The following is a 20,059-nucleotide window of genomic DNA, read 5'->3' on the forward strand; positions in this document are numbered from 1 at the left end:
AAAGAAAAACGATGAACAGATTAACGAACGAACGTTCGTTATCTGGATCTAAACGATGAACGCGTTTGTTAAAACGAACAAACGAGCGAACGCTCGCTAATTACCCTAAACCGGAAAAAAGACCGATCTAATAAAAAACGGAAACTAAAAAAAAACGAATGAAAACCGGCGAAAACCAAAGGTTTTCTAAAAAAACCGGCGGCGGCGGTCAACCTCGGCGGGCGGGTCCGGGGGCGGCGGTGGCGGCGCGGCACGGCGCGGCGGCGCCTGCGGCTTGTGGTTGGGCGCGACGCGTCTAGGGTTTGGGGGCGCGGCTGCTTGGGGCTAAAAGCGGCCCGGGGCGGCGCTATATAAAGGGCCCGGAGGAGTCCCGGCCGATCCCGGCCCGAAGTTGGTTCGTATTTTTTTTTAATAATTACGCGTAGAAAAACAAACAAAAAATATATTAAACGGACTCCAAAAATTCCAAAATAAATTTTGCCCGGCTTCTAAAATCAAGCCACACAGGATGAACATTTATTTGGGGCCTAAATGCAATTTTCAAAACATGCATTTTTCCTAAATTCAAATAAAATAGCAAATAAAACCAAAATAAAATCTTATTTAATTTTATTATTAAATCCTCAATATCTCTTTATTTTGGGAAAGTCATTTTATTCCCTCTCTCATATTTTTGTGATAGAAATAATTGAAGATAAAATAATTAAAATCAAATGATCCTATTTTCAAAATTTGAGAAAACTCAAATATGAAAATAACGAAATCCCCAACTCTCTCCGAGGGTCCTTGAGTTGCGTGAAATTTCTAGGATCAACCAAAATGCAATAAAATATGATATGCAAAGATGCTCTAATGTATAACATTCCAAATTGAAAATTTGGGATGTTACGTCTGGATATAACTCAGCTAGCTTTAGTAAGCTCCTCACGTTACAATGATCACATAACTCTTCTCCTAACCTCAATCTTGCTTTATCAAGAATTTTATGCATTCGGGAATTCCCTTTCTATTAGTTGGAATATGAAAATTAATCTAAATCAATTTCTATCTGAATATAAGGCTATGTAGGACAAGCAGTAGCACATCATTTGTTTGCTTGCGCATAAGGGTGGCCTTGAAGTACTTGCTTTATTATCTTGATCTAATGATTGTTCTTTTTGCAAATTGTTGTTCCATGACCTAGATCAAGGTTCGGCCAAAAAAGCAGTCAGATAATTAAGGTTAGATAAGACTTGTACAAGAGTAAGAGCGTGTTCTATCGCATGTACCAATATTTTTAATAGCAAATACCAGTATGCCACTACAAGTTGGCAGCGTGAGGGCCACGGTACCAATAATTTGAACAACAATTGTCGGCTTGTCGCTGCCGGCTGCCAGCTTGAGGGCGATGAAAGAGACAAGAGTATTCGGATTTATTTTCTTCTTCCCATTGCGGTTGTGAAGCACCTCGATTTGAAGATCATGTGGCTAGCCAACTGCGGGATATCAAATTGATTTGTTTTACTTGGGCTTGCACAACTTGCACTAAATACACAGGCTAAAAAGCTTTTATCTAGTGCAGCTAGGGATTCAATGGGTTCATCTATCATCTTTTGTTTGGTTCACACACCAAGGACCAATAAAGCGCTACTTTATCAACTAAATTTCGTTGGTGTCATCTACACCCAATGTTTCTATGCTAGCTATGCCTCTGCAGATCAATGATCTATCGATAGCAATGATACACGCATGACTGGACCATTTTCACCTCTTTTTTTTGGAGGAAATCTAGCTCACCAAGCGATTTATTGTAACCAACACCGACATGTGATCAATGTGCTAGAGAATCAATAAAAATTGTTAGCACAGAGCACTTGCTATTCATTGCTCTAATCATCTATCGCCAATGGATTTCCATTTTATTTTCGCCAGGATAACCGCTTCAATTCCCATGCCAGCTTGGCTCTTTTGATAAAACTACCAATATTTCATTAAAAAAAAGGTCAAATACAACACAGAGATTTATGATGCATCATAACACAGATGGATCACACAACATCCGCTCAGTTCATTTTTTAGCGTAGTACCAATCAACCACCTTCATTAACTATCTAAAGTGATACTTGATACTCAAACATGTTCTTGCATGTTACTCTTAAAAAGAAAGGTTTGGTTCATGTGACAGAAGAGTATCGTAAATCCTTGCACCAAGATAGTTGGTGCACTCTAGCGCAGACCACAACCAACTCATTATCCGGGTGCATTCATGTGTGTTTTGGGTATAGATCAATGATTGGTTGATGGTAATAACACACATATGACTGTGCCATTTTTCATCTCGGAGCATAAAACTGCAGAGGCCAGGAGTATACACTCCTTTCAAAAGAGAAAAAAAGTTGGAGCAATGATAAATCATCTAACATTTTATTATAACCAACACTGGCATGTGATCAATGTGCTAGAGAGATGATAAAAATTGTTAGCACAAAGCACCTTTTATTCATTGATCTCATTATCTGTTAGCAACGAGTTTCCATTTTATTTTCATCACGGGAACATCTACTACTCCCATGCCAGTGTGGCCTTTTAGATAAATATGTTAATAAATATTTTATAGAAAATCAAAGATTTACGGTTCCTCATGACACAGACGCATCACACAACATCTACTAGGTTTGGTTTATAGAGTAGTACTGATGCAACCACCTCCATTAACTATCTAAGCGATACTTGACTATCAAACATGTTCTTGCATGTTACTCCAAAACATATATGTTTAGTCCATGTGACACAAGAGTATTGTGCACCCTGGCCAGCTTGCATCAAGATGTTGGTGCACTACTGCACTCTATCGTAAACCACACCCAACTCATTATCCAGGTACATTCATGGGGTTTTGTAGGTACAAAGCAAGGAGCATACAACCTCAAAGGCCAGGGATTATACCCTCTTTTTTCAAAATAAAAAGTTGGAATGATGCTAGATCACCTAGCATTTCATTATAACCAACACTGAAATGTGATCGATGTGCTAGAGAATCGATAAAACTCGTTAGCATAGAGCACTTGTTAATCATTGCTCTCATCACCTGTCACCGACGAAATTCCATTTATTTTTGTTGGTGAACCGCTTCACTCAGTTTGGCCTTTTTGATAAACCTGTTAATATTTCCTTTCTAGAAATATCAAATACAACACATAGATTTATGGTGCATCACGACACAGATGCATCATACAACATTTAATCGGTTTGGTTTTTAGTGTAGTACTGATTCAACCACCTCCATCAACTTTTTAGGCAATATTTGACTCTCAAACATGTTCTTGCGTGTTACAATCATAATAAGTTCATGGCATCATGATAAGTTGGTGTTTGTTTTCAGAAACATCACACACCACGACTTGAAATACACTCACGCAATGTTTAATCAGTCTTTTTAGGCGGAGCACAGGTTCAAAACACACTCACGCAATGTTTAATCATGATACTTAACTCTCAAAACATATTACCATCATAATTTCATGGCATCACACATGTTAGTTTTTGTTTTCGGAAACAATAATACACACACCTCATAGATTGGCATGCACGATGTGGACACACTCACATGACGTCTACTTGGTCTGGTTTTAGTGGAGTGCGCGTTCAACCGCCTCGCTTAATATCTAAGCGACAATTGACTCTAAAAAAATGTCCTTGCATGTTCTATAACCTCATGTCATTAGGACATGCTAATGGTTTTTCTTTTAGAAACGTCAAATTCTTTGTTTTCACGTCAAATTCAGCACGATAGGTTTACACGCACATCATGACACTAACACACTCACATAATTTCTACCCCATTTGGTCTTTTGTGTACATGTTCGACCACCTTCATTAACTATCTAAGTAATACCTGACTTTCAAATTCTTGTGTATTACAATCGCAACTTCATAAATTCAAAGATCACACGCAAAAAATATCATAAAATCAAAGATAATGTATGCTTTAACGGGCTAGATCTCGTAAGAGATGGTAGTGACTGATATGAAGAGGAATTGACACTAGTGCGTGATTCATGGTCTTTCCTCTTTATTTGGCAAATGATGCACTGAATATGTTGTTTGAAAAAACATGAAAGCAATATATGTCCATCAAATATAGACGGTCGGGATCTACCAAATCGGACGAACGGCTAGGGATGCATGGAAACCAGAGTGCACTGTTGTAGCTAAACCTGCCTTCCGACTTAGGACTAGTTTGGTTTGTGTCCTGGGGTCTGTGCCTGGCTAAAATAGAAGCCTGGCCTGGACGTGAAAGAGTCAAGAAAAGTTGCCTGACCAGGCCAGCCTGGGAGTGATGTGTTTGCTTTACGTCCTCAGCCTGGCGTACCAATCATTCTGCTTCAACTTCATAAATTAATGCTGACCCACCAAGAAAACTATTGTTTATTGCCCAGGCTAGCACCAGGCGTCCCATTCTTCACGCCTGGTTCAGGCTAGTGGCGGAGCTAGACAACATTGATTGGGGGGGCCAGTAAGAAAATACAGTTTCTAAAGGGAGCAAAAGCTCTATTTTTTCTAATATAAAACTCCCTGTATGAATTTTCTTCACTAAATTTGTTCAGGCTGGGGGGGCCACGGCCCCTGCAGGCATGCACGTAACTCCGCCACTGATGCCTGGGGTTGCAGCCAGGCTAATGAGCATGTCAGGAGACCCAGGCCAGGCTACTATTTGATGGGGCAGGACACGAACCAAACATCTTCCAGGCTACTCTCAGGCAGGCTTCAGGCCAGGCAATTTTTTGTGTGGACTCCAACCAAACTAGTCCTTAAACCCAGGCCCACGCGTCATCCCAACAAAAGCCGAGCGGCCAAACCCCCCACTCTCCCCGGACGAGACACGCCTGCTGCAAGGCCAAACACAAGAACCACACTATGCCGGCGCACGGGGCACTGGCTTCCGTCCGCCACCACCCTCTCCTCTCCTGACCGCGAGGCACTGCTCGTCGTGGACGCGAGTGGGGAGAGCAATGCCAATCGCGCTGGAGAGTGACGCCCTGTTTGACCGCGGGGTGCCGGCGGCGTGCGCCTGGTCCTCTTCGGCTGGGCGGGGCAGCAGCAGCCAGGCGGAGGCGGTGCACCTCGGTGAGTCGGAGGAGAGCGAGGCGGAGGTGCAGAGCTCGCTCAGAGGCCCCTTCGACACCATGGACGCGCTCCAGGAAGCCCTGCCCCTCAGGCTAGCCACCCAATCCGCGCAAAGGTCGCGCCTTCGTCGGCCTTCTTGCGCCGTAATCTTACTTCCACAAGTTTATTTTGGGGATTCGTTCATGCTTGGATCGTTTGGAATTTGGAAATCATTGCATTGGACTTTTACGATTCATCTGATGCTATGGAGCAGTGCAGGGTGCGTCATTGAAGTGGAATTTCGGGTGTTTTAGTAGTAGAGTGAAAATTTGTGGGAGAAGTAGTTGTGTCAGACCGGATCTGTTATGAAATATGGGGATTTCCTGGGTGATCAGAGCCTTCTGAAGCCATGAGACGATGGGGTATTTGGTATGTACTGTTATATGGGTACAATACTCCAATGCGCATGTTTTTTTAGGAAGTTCAATTCCAACAGACAAACCTTCTGAGCTTAAGAGTTGAGTTGTTTTAGGAAGTCCAGTTCTTCATCTATTTGATCGGTGGAAGGGCTTTGCAATGTAATCATCTGTGGCATTGGACGATCTTTAAGAAAAAAAATCAATTATTGGTAGTCAGTATGGGGAACTTGTTATTTCTTCTTGGTATTTACTTGTCTTGCACAGAGAATTCATCTTAAATATTATGGGGTGACCTGTTTTAATTTCTATTTAATAATATAGGAGAGAGGCGTCCAAAATCAATAATACGAAGTCTAGTTCTTTGGCAAATGCCGCTGATGTTGTGCTCTCACCTCAATCATCAAATGGCCTTGCTACTCTTGAAAAACCCTCCCTAAGAAACGCAAGGGCCCTCTTCCATTTAGTATCGACCAGGATGAGTCGCGGAGCAAAGAGCTGAGCCCTGTTGGAGATATATATCAACAACAGTGCAGGGCGCCATCGTCTCTGGCTGCCGCAAGCAGTTCACCATGCAAGAGTAGGAGCGAATATGAGCATGGGTGCTGTAAGCCTGTAACGACATGCCTTGCCATAGCCTGCAGAGAAAATCCAGTGACATGAGTGCCTTTTCTTCTCCAGCTGCTGGCCTTCAAACTCATTCATCTTAGTTTCAATGGTTGGTCACCAAGACGTGGGGGCGTCAACTGATGTGATTTCTCCCAGGACAAAGCGCAGGAAGAATTAGCAAAATAAGGTGCATCTGTATTTTCACCTTCAACAACTGGTGTCCATTTTAGACTGCGGAACCAGTGAGAGTAACTCCAACAGCCCCCTTATCTTTAAATTAACCGCAGTTTGCAGGAAGTTGAAACCAAAACCCTCTCCAATAGTTTTGTAAACCGGCCTTAACTTTAGAGAATCCCGTAAGGCGACTGATAGGCGCCGGCACACCGGCGCAAAGGTTCGGCTGGTCGCATCTGATATGCCAGTTTGTCTTTTTGCCCACCTGTCAGATCAGCCTTTGCATCGTTTTTTTTGCTCAACAAAAATTGCATCCAGCTGTTTGTCCTGGACACCCGCCATGGACGCTACGAGGCTTGCCTTCAAGCATCACCAGCTCGCCGCGGGTCGCGCCGTCCTCACCTGTGACGCCCGAGTAATTAGGCTACAGTAAAACTCTTCTAATGATGTCATGTCATCTTTAATTACTGTTGCTAAACCTTCGTTAGTTCAAACCAATTCAAAAATCAATTCAAAAAATCGCAAACAACAAAAGTTTTCAAAAGTTAAAATAAAAATGTTCGCGCAGTGCCATAAATTGCATATTTAATTATGGCGTAATAAACATATTTTTATAAAGTACGTAAGAATTTTAAAATAGATTAAAACAGAAAATAAAATAAAAGAAAGAAAGGAAATACAAAAGAGAAAAACAAACATAAAAAAGGAAAAGAAAACCCCCGGGGCTCCGGCCCAGCAGGCCACCGGCCTAACTGGGCCACGACCCACCAGGCCGGCCCACCCCGCACCCATAAACCCCCCACTCCCTCAGTACCCACCAACACTCCCCACTCCTCCCCGAAAATATCTCCTCCCCCCTCTTCCTCGATTTGGATCGGGATCGAGAAGGAGGCCCACCGACGCCGCGCCCCGCCAGCCGGACGCTCGCCCGTACCTCGCCTCGCCCGGCCTGCCCCTCTCCGTCGCTCGGTCCTCGACGCCCCCCTCGACCCCTGCTGCCCCCGAGCCCATTGCTCCAGTCCCCTACTACCCTCCGTGAGCTTCTCCCTTCTCTCTGCCCACGCGCTGCGCTCGCTGCTTCCTCGCGCGCCGGGGCTCGCGCCCATCAGCGCCCGCCCTCCCCTCTGCCCTGGCGCTCTGCCTTGCCGGCCCGCTCTCCCCTGTTGCGCCCGCACGCGCGCCGCTCCCCTCTGCTGTGGCGACGCAGCGGCCCACATGCCGGAGCTCACGACTCCGGGCCGCCCTCACCTAGTGCCGCTACGCCGCTCGCCCGCTCCCCTGCGCCCGCTCCCGCGCCTCGCCTGCATCTGCTGCTGCTGCTTGGCGCACCCTGCCCGACGAGCCCGCGCCCATGGACCCCTTCCCCTTGCTCGTCGCAGCCCCGACACGGCTCTGCCCGCGCCACCGCGCCGCGTTCGGCTGCCCCCGCCCGAGCACGCCCGCTCTGGCCTTCCGCGCGCGCCTGCCGTTGCTGGCGCCGCCCGCTGCAGCTAGCCACCGCGCCGCCCGCCCGTGCCACTGCTGCCCCACGCCACGCTGCGCCCCACAGCCGCCTCGCTCCGCCGCCCGCACGCTGACCCGGGTCCCCGCACCATCGCCCTGATCCGCCCCGCAGCCACCCGTGCCCGCGGTCGCCTCGCGCGCTGTGCGCCGTCGCCGGCCGCCGTAGCCGCCGTTAACGGGCGCCCGCCCGTTGCCCGTATCCTCCTCGCCCGTTCGGGCTGTACCCGTAGCCCACACCCGCTAGGCTCCCCCAGAGCCTATGACAAAGGAGCCCGCCCCCAGAACGTTTCTTAAAATAAAAAAATAAAATAAAAAAATAATAAGTAATAAAAATAATTAATTAATTAATTAATTAATTAATTAACTTAATTAATTTTGATTAACTTAACTTAATTAATTTTGATTAATTAAACTAAGACAACTAATTAAGCCTAACTAATTAACCTAAACCCTAATTAACTAAAACAATCAATGACAGGGGTCCCACCCTTGTTGACCAGTCAAACGTTGACTGGTCAACTGGGTCCCTCTGGCCCACCTGTCAGTCACTGGGTACACTTTTGTGTACACTGTGCTGGGTGCCTAACAATTTAACATTTATCTTAATTTTAGAATAATAATAAAATCTTTAGAAAATCATATTTTTTAATCCGTAACTCGGATTAAAATACTTTCTACATGAAAATTGCTCAGAACAACGAGACGAATCCGGATACGCAGCCCGTTCGTCCGCCACACATCCCTAACATACCGAACTCGCAACTTTCCCCCTCCGGCTCCTTTGCCCGAAAACGCGAAACACCGGGAATACTTTCCCGGATGTTTTCCCCCCTTCGTCGGTATCACCTCCTACCGCGTTAGGGCATACCTAGCACCGTGTATTGCCTCGTTATGTTTTGTGATGCTTTGTTTGCTCCGTATTTACTGTTTCTTCCCCCTCTTCTTCCCCGGTAGACCCTGAGATTGACACTGCTGCTGGTACCCCGATTGACTATGGTGTTGACGACCCCTCTCTCTTGCCAGAGCAACCAGGCAAGCCCCCCCCCCTTGATCACCAGATATCGCCTACTCTCTTTCTACTGCTTGCATTAGACTAGTGTAGCATGTTACTGCTTTCCGTTAATCCTATTCTGGTGCATAGCCTGTCCTTGCTACTACTGTTGTTACCTTTACCTGCAATCCTAATGCTTAGTATAGGATGCTAGTGTTCCATCAGTGGCCCTACACTCTTGTCCGTCTGCCATGCTATACTACCGGGCCGTGATCACTTCGGGAGGTGATCACGGGCATATACTATATACTTTACGCTGTTACATTACCTGTGGTACTGTTCGGAGTTGGGGACTGAAGGGGGATGTGGCTCCATCCCGATAGAGGTGTCCCTGGGTTCCCGACGGCCCCCAACTGTTACTTTGTGGCGGAGCGACAGGGCAGGTTGAGACCACCTAGGAGAGAGGTGGGCCTGGCCCTGGTCGGCGTTCGCGGTTATTTCAAGATAACACATTTAACGAGATCTTGGTATTTGATCTGAGTCTAGCCACTGGTCTATACGCACTAACCATCTACGCGGGGACAGTTATGGGCACTCGACGTCATGGTATCAGCTGAAGCCTTCGTGACGTCAGCGACTGAGCGGCACGCGCCGGATTGGACCGTAAGGCTGCTCTTGTATTAAGGGGGCTAGTTCTGCTTCCGGCCGCCCTCACAACATGCAGGTGTGCAATGGGCGATGGGCCCAGATCCCTGCGCCATAGGATTTAGACCGGTGTGCTGACCTCTCTGTTGTGCCTAGGTAGGGTTGCGACGTGTTGATCTTCCGAGGCCGGGCATGACCCAGGAAAGTGTGTCTAGCCAAATGGGATCGAGCGTGTTGGGACATGTGGTGCACCCCCGCAGGGAAGTTAATCTATTCGAATAGCCGTGATCTTCGGTAACAGGATGACTTGGAGTTGTACCTTGACCTTATGACAACTAGAACCAGATACTTAATAAAACACACCCTTCCAAGTGCTAGATACAACCCGGTGGTCGCTCTCTAACAGGGCGACGAGGAGAGGATCGCCGGGTAGGATTATGCTACATGATGCTACTTGGTGGACTTACCTTCTGCTCTCTTCTACATGCTGCAAGGTGGAGGTGGCCTGAAGCGTAGTCTTCGATAGGACTAGCTACCCCCCTCTTATTCTGGCATTTTGTAGTTCAGTCCACATATGATACCCTTATTCCATTTGATACCAATGCATACATATGTAGTGTAGCTCCTTGCTTGCGAGTACTTTGGATGAGTACTCACGGTTGCTTTGCTCCCTCTTTCCCCCTTTCTATACTCGATTACTGCGACCAGACGCTCGAGCCCAGGAGCCAGACGCCATCGTCGATGACGACTACTACTACTCGGGAGGTGCCTACTACTACGTGCAGCCCGCTGACGGCGACCAGGAGTAGTTTAGGAGGATCCCAAGCAGGAGGCCTGCGCCTCTTTCGATCTGTATCCCAGTTTGTGCTAGCCTTCTTAAGGCAAACTTGTTTAACTTATGTCTGTACTTAGATATTGTTGCTTCCGCTGACTCGTCTATGATCGAGCTCTTGTATTCGAGCCCTCAAGGCTCCTGGCTTGTAATATGATGCTTGTATGACTTATTTTTATTTGTAGAGTTGTGTTGTGATATCTTCCCGTGAGTCCCTGATCTTGATCGTACACGTTTGCGTGTATGATTAGTGTAAAATTGAATCGGGGGCGTCACAAGTTGGTATCAGAGCATACTGCCTCTAGGAATCCCCCTTTCACACTCCTTGGCCGAAGTCGAGTCTAGCCAGTGAAAACTGTTTTACTAACATGGCTGTGCGGCCCATGGGCCCACGTCGCCATTGGGTGGTAATATGATCTTTTATTCCTTGTCTATACTCTGGGACTATGTTCTCTCTTCTATTAGGGTTAAATGATTTTACTAACTACATTAGGTTCTCGTAACGACTTTCCCCGGAGAGCCCCTTCATTCCAGATGGTTGCCTGCTTCACCAGAAGACTTCAAAGATATTCTCCGATCTACTCCCGAGAACTTGTGTTGATTTCTTTTACAATCCCTTAACACCGTTGAATCCTTATGAATAACTGTGTACCCTCGCCGTTCATACTTTCATCCCTAGTTGTCCTTGTTATTACAAGATACCCGAAAGTATTCTCCGACCTTCGAGAATCCTTTTTCGGACTGCCATGCAACTCTTTTCCGCCTGAATAACCCTATGGATAATTCCTAGCACTTATCGAGCACATGCTCATCCCCAGTTGTTCATGTGTTTCGCAAAAGTCTTCGAAATACCATTCGGTCTTCCGAAAATCCTGAGAGTCTATTGCTCTTGAAATTCTTGCTTGCTGGTGTTATGGTTAATTCCATAAGTCTCGTAATCTTATTGGCATCCCTTGTCATTATCATTTTGATTCCATTGATTCAATATGTTGCGAATGCTCGCGATCCTCAATCAGATCCTAGAATTCATCCTTCCAGCTCAGACGTCATTTTAAACATGAGCTGGATCTCGACCAATTAAATTTTGCCATCGATTGAGGCTATTCAACCTATCCATCCCTAATCAGAGCATTGCTTCTGATCCCTTGTCTTGGAATACATAATTCCTTTGCATTTGAGCTTTGAGTTAGTCAGTTGTTTCTATAATCCGATGCACATGCATTCCTTCTTCCTTTGATAGAGTATCGATACTCACATCAGCTCCATTGTAGACCACCAGACCTCTTGTTGGATTATTATCCAACAGTGTCCTTCATATTCAAGTAACCTTGTGAGCCTTTCCACGGATATATAAAGCCTTTGGTAAATTGTATCCTCTGCTTTCTCAACCATGCTCTGTTTTCAAGCTGGTGGTATTTACTATTGAAGCTTGTGGTATATGTTTCCACGATACCCTGACGGGTTGAACCTATGCCTTCCTTATTATGTGTGAACTCGAAAGTTTTCACAAGTCATACTCTTCTGATATTTTGCTAGATAAAATTTCTACACTACAGCTTCATCAAAAGCGAGAAGCAAAATGAAAGGTTATGCATGGAAGAAGTGGGAGTCGACCTTGAGCCTTTGCATTCATGCCCATGGACCCGATGTGGAACTTATCACCGAAGCTTCTTGTAAACGATAATAATCCCATTGTTATAAGTTCGTCCTGTATCTATGTTTGGTCCTTTGCAATCGTGGTTCCGGTCATATTTTCTCCTTGATTTTAATTCTCGGACTAGTTAAAGCACTTGTCTTCTGTAGATCAATACACCTCTGCAACCTCTATTATGTTCTACCTTCGAGTATTACCCCGTGGTATCTCGATAAAATCACAGAACCATATTACTTCTTATGATTTCTTCTTCAAGTATTATTTCTCACCGATCCGAATTTTTCCCCGGGTTCTGAGTTGTTAGACACTCAGGGACACCGATAGTGAATCGAGTCCATAATCTGATTCATTAACTCTAAGTAATTTTCGTTGCTTATGAGTTTAATAATCCTTCAAGTCATTCCTAGCCTGATTGGCTATATCATTGTCGTGATGATTTTAACTGTGCTACCTGGTCCTTATTCTCAGAGCACTAATTTGCGACGATAGCTAAGCTTATGTCGATCTTCCTCATCATCCCCTTTCACCTTAAACAACAAGCTGGATTTTGAGTTTGTGTCATAACTGTGGTTCCAATAACCTCTTGCTTCATCATTCCATTGACTTGATGTCATCGCTGATTGATTACATCTTCATGAAATATCTCGACAAAATTTGTCGTGATCATTATCAACATTCTGAACTCTTCCAGGATATCAATTGAATTTAAGAAGAGAAATACCATCCTTGTCCTCGATGATTTGTGTTATCATCGACCACTTTATTGCCTTCCGTTCAAACACAAACTTGTTCGTGTTTCGTGTTATACCTTGAGATCCTTACTATCTAGCATTTGTTCTTTACCTTGGAGTATTACCATCTTTTATGTCAAGGATGTCGTGAGAATTTCACCACCTATTGAGAATCCTTGGTATAATGATACTTCTCACCATCACCATTCTTTCTTGGTCCCCGTGTTGATTCCAACAATTGAACTGTGTTGTTTGGATTCCTTCCTTCTAGCAACCCTATTGCTTTGAAGTTAATGGTTGACATTTCATTCTTAGACCATTGGTTATCGAATCACCATTATAACATCGGTCTTGCTACCTACGCCCATGTTTCGGGGGCACCTTTCAAACAATGTTTAAATGTGAATGTTTTCCTCAAGCATAACTCATTATATCATTTGATCTGACAAATGTTATCTCCTTGTTCACATAACTATGGAAATCCACCTTTTTGGAAATCTCGAGGATTGTCGCTGACTCCATCAGCTACCCCCTCACCCCCTTCCTTGGTTTAATGATGAACTCTTGTTTCAGAATCGCTTCCATAGTACATTTCCCGAGAATATTACAATGTCATCCCGTCAATTTGTGTTATACCTTTTCTTCTTAGACATCCTGAGTCTGAGATATCCTAACACCAATCAGATATGACTCCCGGTCAGATATGATGGTTGGGACGCATTTTCCAAGAGTTATAACGTTGGTCTTTATATGACCCGGTAAGGTAATGTCATGCCTAGCACACCTGGCTGGAGGGCCTATTGTTATAGTTCTTCCTTTTAGCAAGATTATCCATTCTTCCATGAGGAAATTGTAAGCCTTATTCTACAAGTTATTCCTGATGGATCCTTTGTGTTTCCAAAGTCTGATCTTCACCTGATGACCATGTCAATGCTATCTCGAAGCATGTCTATGGTACTCCGATTTTCAACAAGAACATTTGAAGCCCGATGCTAAATGTTTCCTGCTCAATTATCCAAACACCGTTGTTTGGGCTATGTCATGAAGTCCTCTCCCCTTACCTAAATGGGTTTCTACTTTCTATCCCGCCATGGATATCATGTTCTGTTTGTCCTTGGAAAGGATATACCCCTGAAATATGTGTTTAAACACATTCTCTTTCCATTGTTCTGTTTAATCTGATAATAATATTTTCCTTTACATTGGTTGGTTTAACGTTTCTTGTGATCTATATGATCTAAGAAGTAATATTCTCCTGCTTATGTGAACACCTCGGTGTACAATTCTGTCAGCAAGACCCTGTTACTATTGTTGAATGATATTCCGGTAGCCACCGATGGACGAGAACTTTGCCTGATGGTCCGCCTCGTTCAACGAGCAGGAAAAAGGTTCTCTTTGTCCCTCGCCATTGGTACCGACGTTGTTGCTGACATATAACTGACAAGCTACCCGCTGACATGCCTTGCTATCATGATCGTGCAAGACGTCACTGTCCTTCCTACTTTTAACACACATGGTGGGCCCATAACCCATAGATCCACAGGATTGAAACCTGACTCTCCTGTACACCCCCTGTTCCCAAAGTTATTCCTCGTGCGTGGCCTCGTATGTAATTCACGGTCCACCGTCCTACTAATCTATTCTGGTATCAGACGCAATACTTATTCTCGTTGCCCTGAAACCCTTTCACCTTCTGATAAGGCATCGAACGATTGCCTATCCATTTGAAACTTCTCATGGTACCTTCTTACTTTGCTCTCGATATCTTCTTAAGTGGTAATTCGAGAGATACTTATGCTTCTTCCCCTGAGTTAACCGTCTGATGCTCGATCTTGTTAGAATCCGTCCTTATAGAGTTTTCCCTTCTTACCATTTCGTAAGTACGGTGAAGATCCTGAAGGAAGGACGACAACTTCATCATGATGACCTGAAGCAGAGAAATGAAGACATCAACGCTATGGATCGACCGCGTCGAGAAGAGCAACCAAGACCGAGAAGATTCATTAGGATTTCGTAACCAGACCTTTCCCCCTTATTCCACCTCTTAAATCTCGGGACGAGGTTTCTTGTAGTGGAGGAGAATTGTGACGCCCGGGTAATTAGGCTACAGTAAAACTCTTCTAATGATGCCATGTCATCTTTGATTATTGTTGCTAAACCTTCGTTAGTTCAAACCAATTCAAAAATCAATTCAAAATAAATCGCAAACAACAAAAGTTTTCAAAAATTAAAACAAAAATGTTCGGGTAGTGCCATAAATTGCATATTTAATTATGGCATAATAAACACATTTTTATAAAGTTCCTAAGAATTTTAAAATGGATTAAAACAGAAAATGAAATAAAAGAAAGAAAGGAAATACAAAAGAGAAAAACAAACAAAAAAAGGAAAAAGAAAAACCCCCGGGGCTCCGGCCCAGCAGGCCACCGGCCCAACTGGGCCACGACCCACCAGGCCGGCCCACCCAGCACCCATAAACCCCCCACTCCCTCAGTACCCACCGACACTCCCCACTCCTCCCCGAAAATATCTCTTCCCCCTCTCCCCCGATTTGGATCGGGATCGAGGAGGAGGCCACCGACGCCGCGCCCCGCCACGCCCGGAGCTCGCCTCGCCGGACCTCCCTCGTCGGCCTGCCCCTCTCCGTCGCATCGTCCCCGGCATCCCTCCCGAGCCCCATTGCCCAGTCCCCTACTCCCCCCGTGAGCTTCCCCTCCTCTCTCCCATGCGCTGCGCTCGCTGCTGCCCACGCGCCGGGCTCGCGCCCATCAGCGCCCGCGCTCCGGCCGCGGACGCGATCATTGTGGCCCTGCCGTGCCCGCGCCTCCCTCGCCCTGCTCTGCCTTGCCGCCCGCTTCCCCTGTTGCCGCCCGCACGCGCGCCGCTCCCCTCTGCTGTGGCCGTCGCAGCGCCCGCATGCCGGAGCTCACACTCCGGGCCGCCCTCACCTAGTGCCGCTACGCCGCTCGCCCGCTCCCCTGCGCCCGCTTGCCCGCGCCTCGCCTGCATCTGCTGCTGCTGCTTGGCGCACCCTGCCCGACGAGCCCGTACCCGTGGAACCCTTCCCCTTGCTCGCCGCAGCCCCGGCACGGCTCTGCCCGCGCTACCGCGCCACGTTCGGCTACCCCCGCTCGAGCACGCCAGCTCTGGCCTTCCCTGCGCGCACCTGCCATTGCTGGCGCTACCCGCTGCAAGCAGCCACCGCGCGCCACCCCTGCCACTGCTGCCCGCGCCACGCTGCGCCCCACAGCCGCCTTGCTCCGCCGCCCGCACGCTGACCCGGCTCCCCGCACCATCGCCCTGATCCGTCCCGCAGCCACCCGTGCCCGCGGTCGCCTCGCGCGCGGCGCGCCGTCGCCGGCCGCCGCAGCCGCCGTTAACGGGCGCCCGCCCATTGCCCGTACCCCCCTCGCCCATTTGGGCTGTGCCCGTAGCCCACACCCGCTAGGCTCCCCCAAAGCCTATGCCAAAGGGGCCCCGCCCCCCAGAACGTTTCTTAAAATAAAAATAAAAATATAATAAAAATATAATAAAATAAAATAATAAATAAATAAATAACTTAATTAATTCTGATTAAATTAACTTAATTAATTTTGATTAATTAAACTAAGACAACTAATTAAGCCTAACTTATTAACCTAAACCCTAATTAACTAAAACAATCAATGACAGGGGGTCCCACCCCTGTTGACCAGTCAAACGTTGACTGGTCAACTGGGTCCCTCTGGCCCACCTGTCAGCCACTGGGTACACTTTTGTGTACACTGTGCTGGGTGCCTAACAATTTAACATTTATCTTAATTTTAGAATAATAATAGAATCTTTAGAAAATCATATCTTTTAATCCGTAACTCGGATTAAAAACTTTCTACATGAAATTTGCTCAGAACGACGAGACGAATCCGGATACGCAGCCCGTTCGTCCGCCATACATCCCTAACATACCGAACTCGCAACTTTCCCCCTCCGGCTCCTCTGCCCGAAAACGCGAAACACTGGGAATACTTTCCCGGATGTTTTCTCCCCTTCGTCGGTATCACCTCCTACCGTGTTGGGGCATACCTAGCACCGCGTATTGCCTCGTTATGTTTTTTGATGCTTTGTTTGCTCTGTATTTACTGTTTCTTCCCCCTCTTCTTCCCCGGTAGACCCCGAGACTGACACTGCTGCTGGTACCCCGATCGACTACGGTGTTGAAGACCCCTCTCTCTTGCCAGAGCAACCAGGCAAGCCCCCCCTTGATCACCAGATATCGCCTACTCTCTTTCTACTGCTTGCATTAGAGTAGTGTAGCATGTTACTGCTTTCCGTTAATCCTATTCTGGTGCATAGCCTGTCCTTCCTACTACTGTTGTTACCTTTACCTGCAATCCTAATGCTTAGTATAGGATGCTAGTGTTCCATCAGTGGCCCTACACTCTTGTCCGACTGCCATGCTATACTACTAGGCCGTGATCACTTCGGGAGGTGATCACGGGCATATACTATATACTCTACACTGTTACATTACCTATGGTACTGTTCGGAGTTGGGGGCTGAAGGGGCAGGTGGCTCCATCCCGGTAGAGGTGGGCCTGGGTTCCCGACGGCCCCCGACTGTTACTTTGTGGCAGAGTGACAGGGCAGGTTGAGACCACTTGGGAGAGAGGTGGGCCTGGCCCCGGTCGGCGTTCACGGTTATTTCAAGATAACACGTTTAACGAGATCTTGGTATTTGATCTGAGTCTGGCCACTGGTCTATACGCACTAACCATCTACGCGGGGACAGTTATGGGCACTCGACGTCATGGTATCAGCCGAAGCCTTCGTGACGTCAGCGACTAAGCGGCGCGCGCCGGATTGGACCGTAAGCGTGCTCTTGTATTAAGGGGGCTAGTTCTGCTTCCGGCCGCCCTCGCAACGTGCTGGTGTGTAATGGGCGATGGGCCCAGACCCCTGCGCCATAGGATTTAGACCGGCGTGCTGACCTCTCTGTTGTGCCTAGGTAGGGCTGCGACGTGTTGATCTTCCGAGGCTGGGCATGACCCAGGAAAGTGTGTCCGGCCAAATGGGATCGAGCGTGTTGGGATATGTGGTGCACCCCCGCAGGGAAGTTAATCTATTCGAATAGCTGTGATCTTCGGTAACAGGACGACTTGGAGTTGTACCTTGACCTTATGACAACTAGAACCAGATACTTAATAAAACACACCCTTCCAAGTGCCAGACACAACCCGGTGGTCGCTCTCTAACAGGGCGACGAGGAGAGGATCGCCGGGTAGGATAATGCTACACGATGCTACTTGGTGGACTTACCTTCTGCTCTCTTCTACATGCTGCAAGGTGGAGGTGGCCTGAAGCGTAGTCTTCGATAGGACTAGCTATCCCCCTCTTATTCCGGCATTCTGCAGTTCAGTCCACATATGATACCCTTATTCCATTTGATACCAATGCATACATATGTAGTGTAGCTCCTTGCTTGCGAGTACTTTGGATGAGTACTCACGGTTGCTTTGCTCCCTCTTTTCCCCTTTCTATACTCGATTGCCGCGACCAGACGCTGGAGCCCAGGAGCCAGACGCCATCGTCGACTACTACTACTACTACTACTACTACTACTACTACTACTACTACTACTACTACTACTACTACTACTACTACTACTCGGGAGGTGCCTACTACTACGTCCAGCCCGCTGACGGCGACCAGGAGTAGTTTAGGAGGATCCCAGGCAGGAGGCCTGCGCCTCTTTCGATCTGTATCCCAGTTTGTGCTAGCCTTCTTAAGGAAAACTTATTTAACTTATGTCTGTACTCAGATATTGTTGGTTTCGCTGACTCGTCTATGATCGAGCTCTTGTATTCGAGCCCTCGAGGCCCCTGGCTTGTAATATGATGCTTGTATGACTTATTTTTATTTGTAGAGTTGTGTTGTGATATCTTCCCGTGAGTCCTTGAGCTTGATCGTACACGTTTGCGTGTATGATTAGTGTATGATTGAATCGGGGGCGTCACATCGCCGCACCGCCATGTCGTCGGCTGTAGCTTTTTTCTCACGCCCATTGAAGCTTTTCCATGGTTGAAGCTTTTTCACAAAACGGTTGAAGCTTTTTCCGTCCACGGTTCTAGCTTTCGCGGTTGTGTGATGGCCGGTCCCCAAATTCGGTCGCCTTCAATTGAAGTTTCCTAGGACGCTGGTTGTAGCATTTTTTTAATGTTTGCAGCTCCTTCCATGCCATTTACGGTCTCCTTTCTCTCTCTCTCTCTCTCTCTTTGAGTGGTTCCAGCAAAAATATCACAAATGGGGAGTAGCAAAAACAAAGACGGTGGTAGCAAAATTCAAACACAGTTGTAGCAAAACTTGGAGTGGTTCTAGCAAAATAAAATGGATCCAGCAAAAAAATAAAAAATGTGGTGGTAGCAAAAATCAAAGACCATGGTAACAAAAAGTTTGAGTGGTTCCAGCAAAAAGATGGACCTAATTAAGCAAAAAAAAATTCAAAAGACGAACTGCAACGGTAGTAGCAAAAAACAAAACAATGGTAGCAAATTTTCGGATTGGTTGCAGCAAAAATACCACTCAAAAAATATGGATCCTAGTAGAATATGTGGACCCTGGTTGCAGCAAATACAGGCGCCGGTGGTAGCTTTCCCGGTGCCGATTGCAGTAAATCGCAGCACCGGTGGCCACCACCTCCAGCCTCGCCGGTTGCAAAACACCCAACCTCGCCGAGGGGGAGGATGAGGAGATGGATGGCCATGGCTTCCCCTGGTTGCATCAACCCCTGAGTACTTCTCGAATCAGAAAGGAGTGGATGAGTGGACGAGCAGAGCCCCGTCTCGACCCGATCTAGATGCAAAAAGGGAGGCCGGGAATAGAGGCGATTTCTCCAGCGATTTGATTTGGGCGCTCGTGCTAGAGGTAGGGGATGGGGAGCGGTGCTGGAGATAGGGGATGAGAAAGGAGTGGGATGAGTGGACGAGCAGAGGGATAAGAATATCTAGAGGAATCGAAATGGATGGGAAGCGGTGGTGGGCCAGGAGGCTGCGACATGGCTATATGGGCTATCAGGCGCCATTTGATCCAGTAGGATCGTGCGACTCGCGCTCGACCGGCCGAGCGTTTGGCCGGCCTGCCGGATGTAAACATTTCCCATCCCATTAAAGTGGTCTTTTCTCCCTGCAGGTTTTTTACGGGAAGATTATCTTCCTGTATCTTTTTGCCGCCGCCTCCACACCACTGTCGCCCATCTTTCCTATCTCTAATATCGGACGGGAATTGTATACCAAATGTCAAATGGAGAGCAATTTCGATCATCATCTTTCCGTATCTCTAATATCGGACGGGAATCGTATACCAAATGTCCTATGGAGAGCAATTTCTATCATCTGTGCACCGAATCGTGTCTCTCTCTTCCTTTTTTTTGAGACACACACTCTCT

General features: G+C 46.9%; 1 pseudogene; it reads left to right on the plus strand.

Annotated features, from left to right (window-relative positions):
• Window positions 1–4,991: 4,991 nt before the first annotated feature.
• On the plus strand, window positions 4,992–6,288 carry LOC125520664 (annotated as a pseudogene).
• Window positions 6,289–20,059: the final 13,771 nt, after the last annotated feature.

Source organism: Triticum urartu, chromosome 7 (assembly GCF_003073215.2).
Source record: "Triticum urartu cultivar G1812 chromosome 7, Tu2.1, whole genome shotgun sequence".
Taxonomy (NCBI): domain Eukaryota; kingdom Viridiplantae; phylum Streptophyta; class Magnoliopsida; order Poales; family Poaceae; genus Triticum; species Triticum urartu.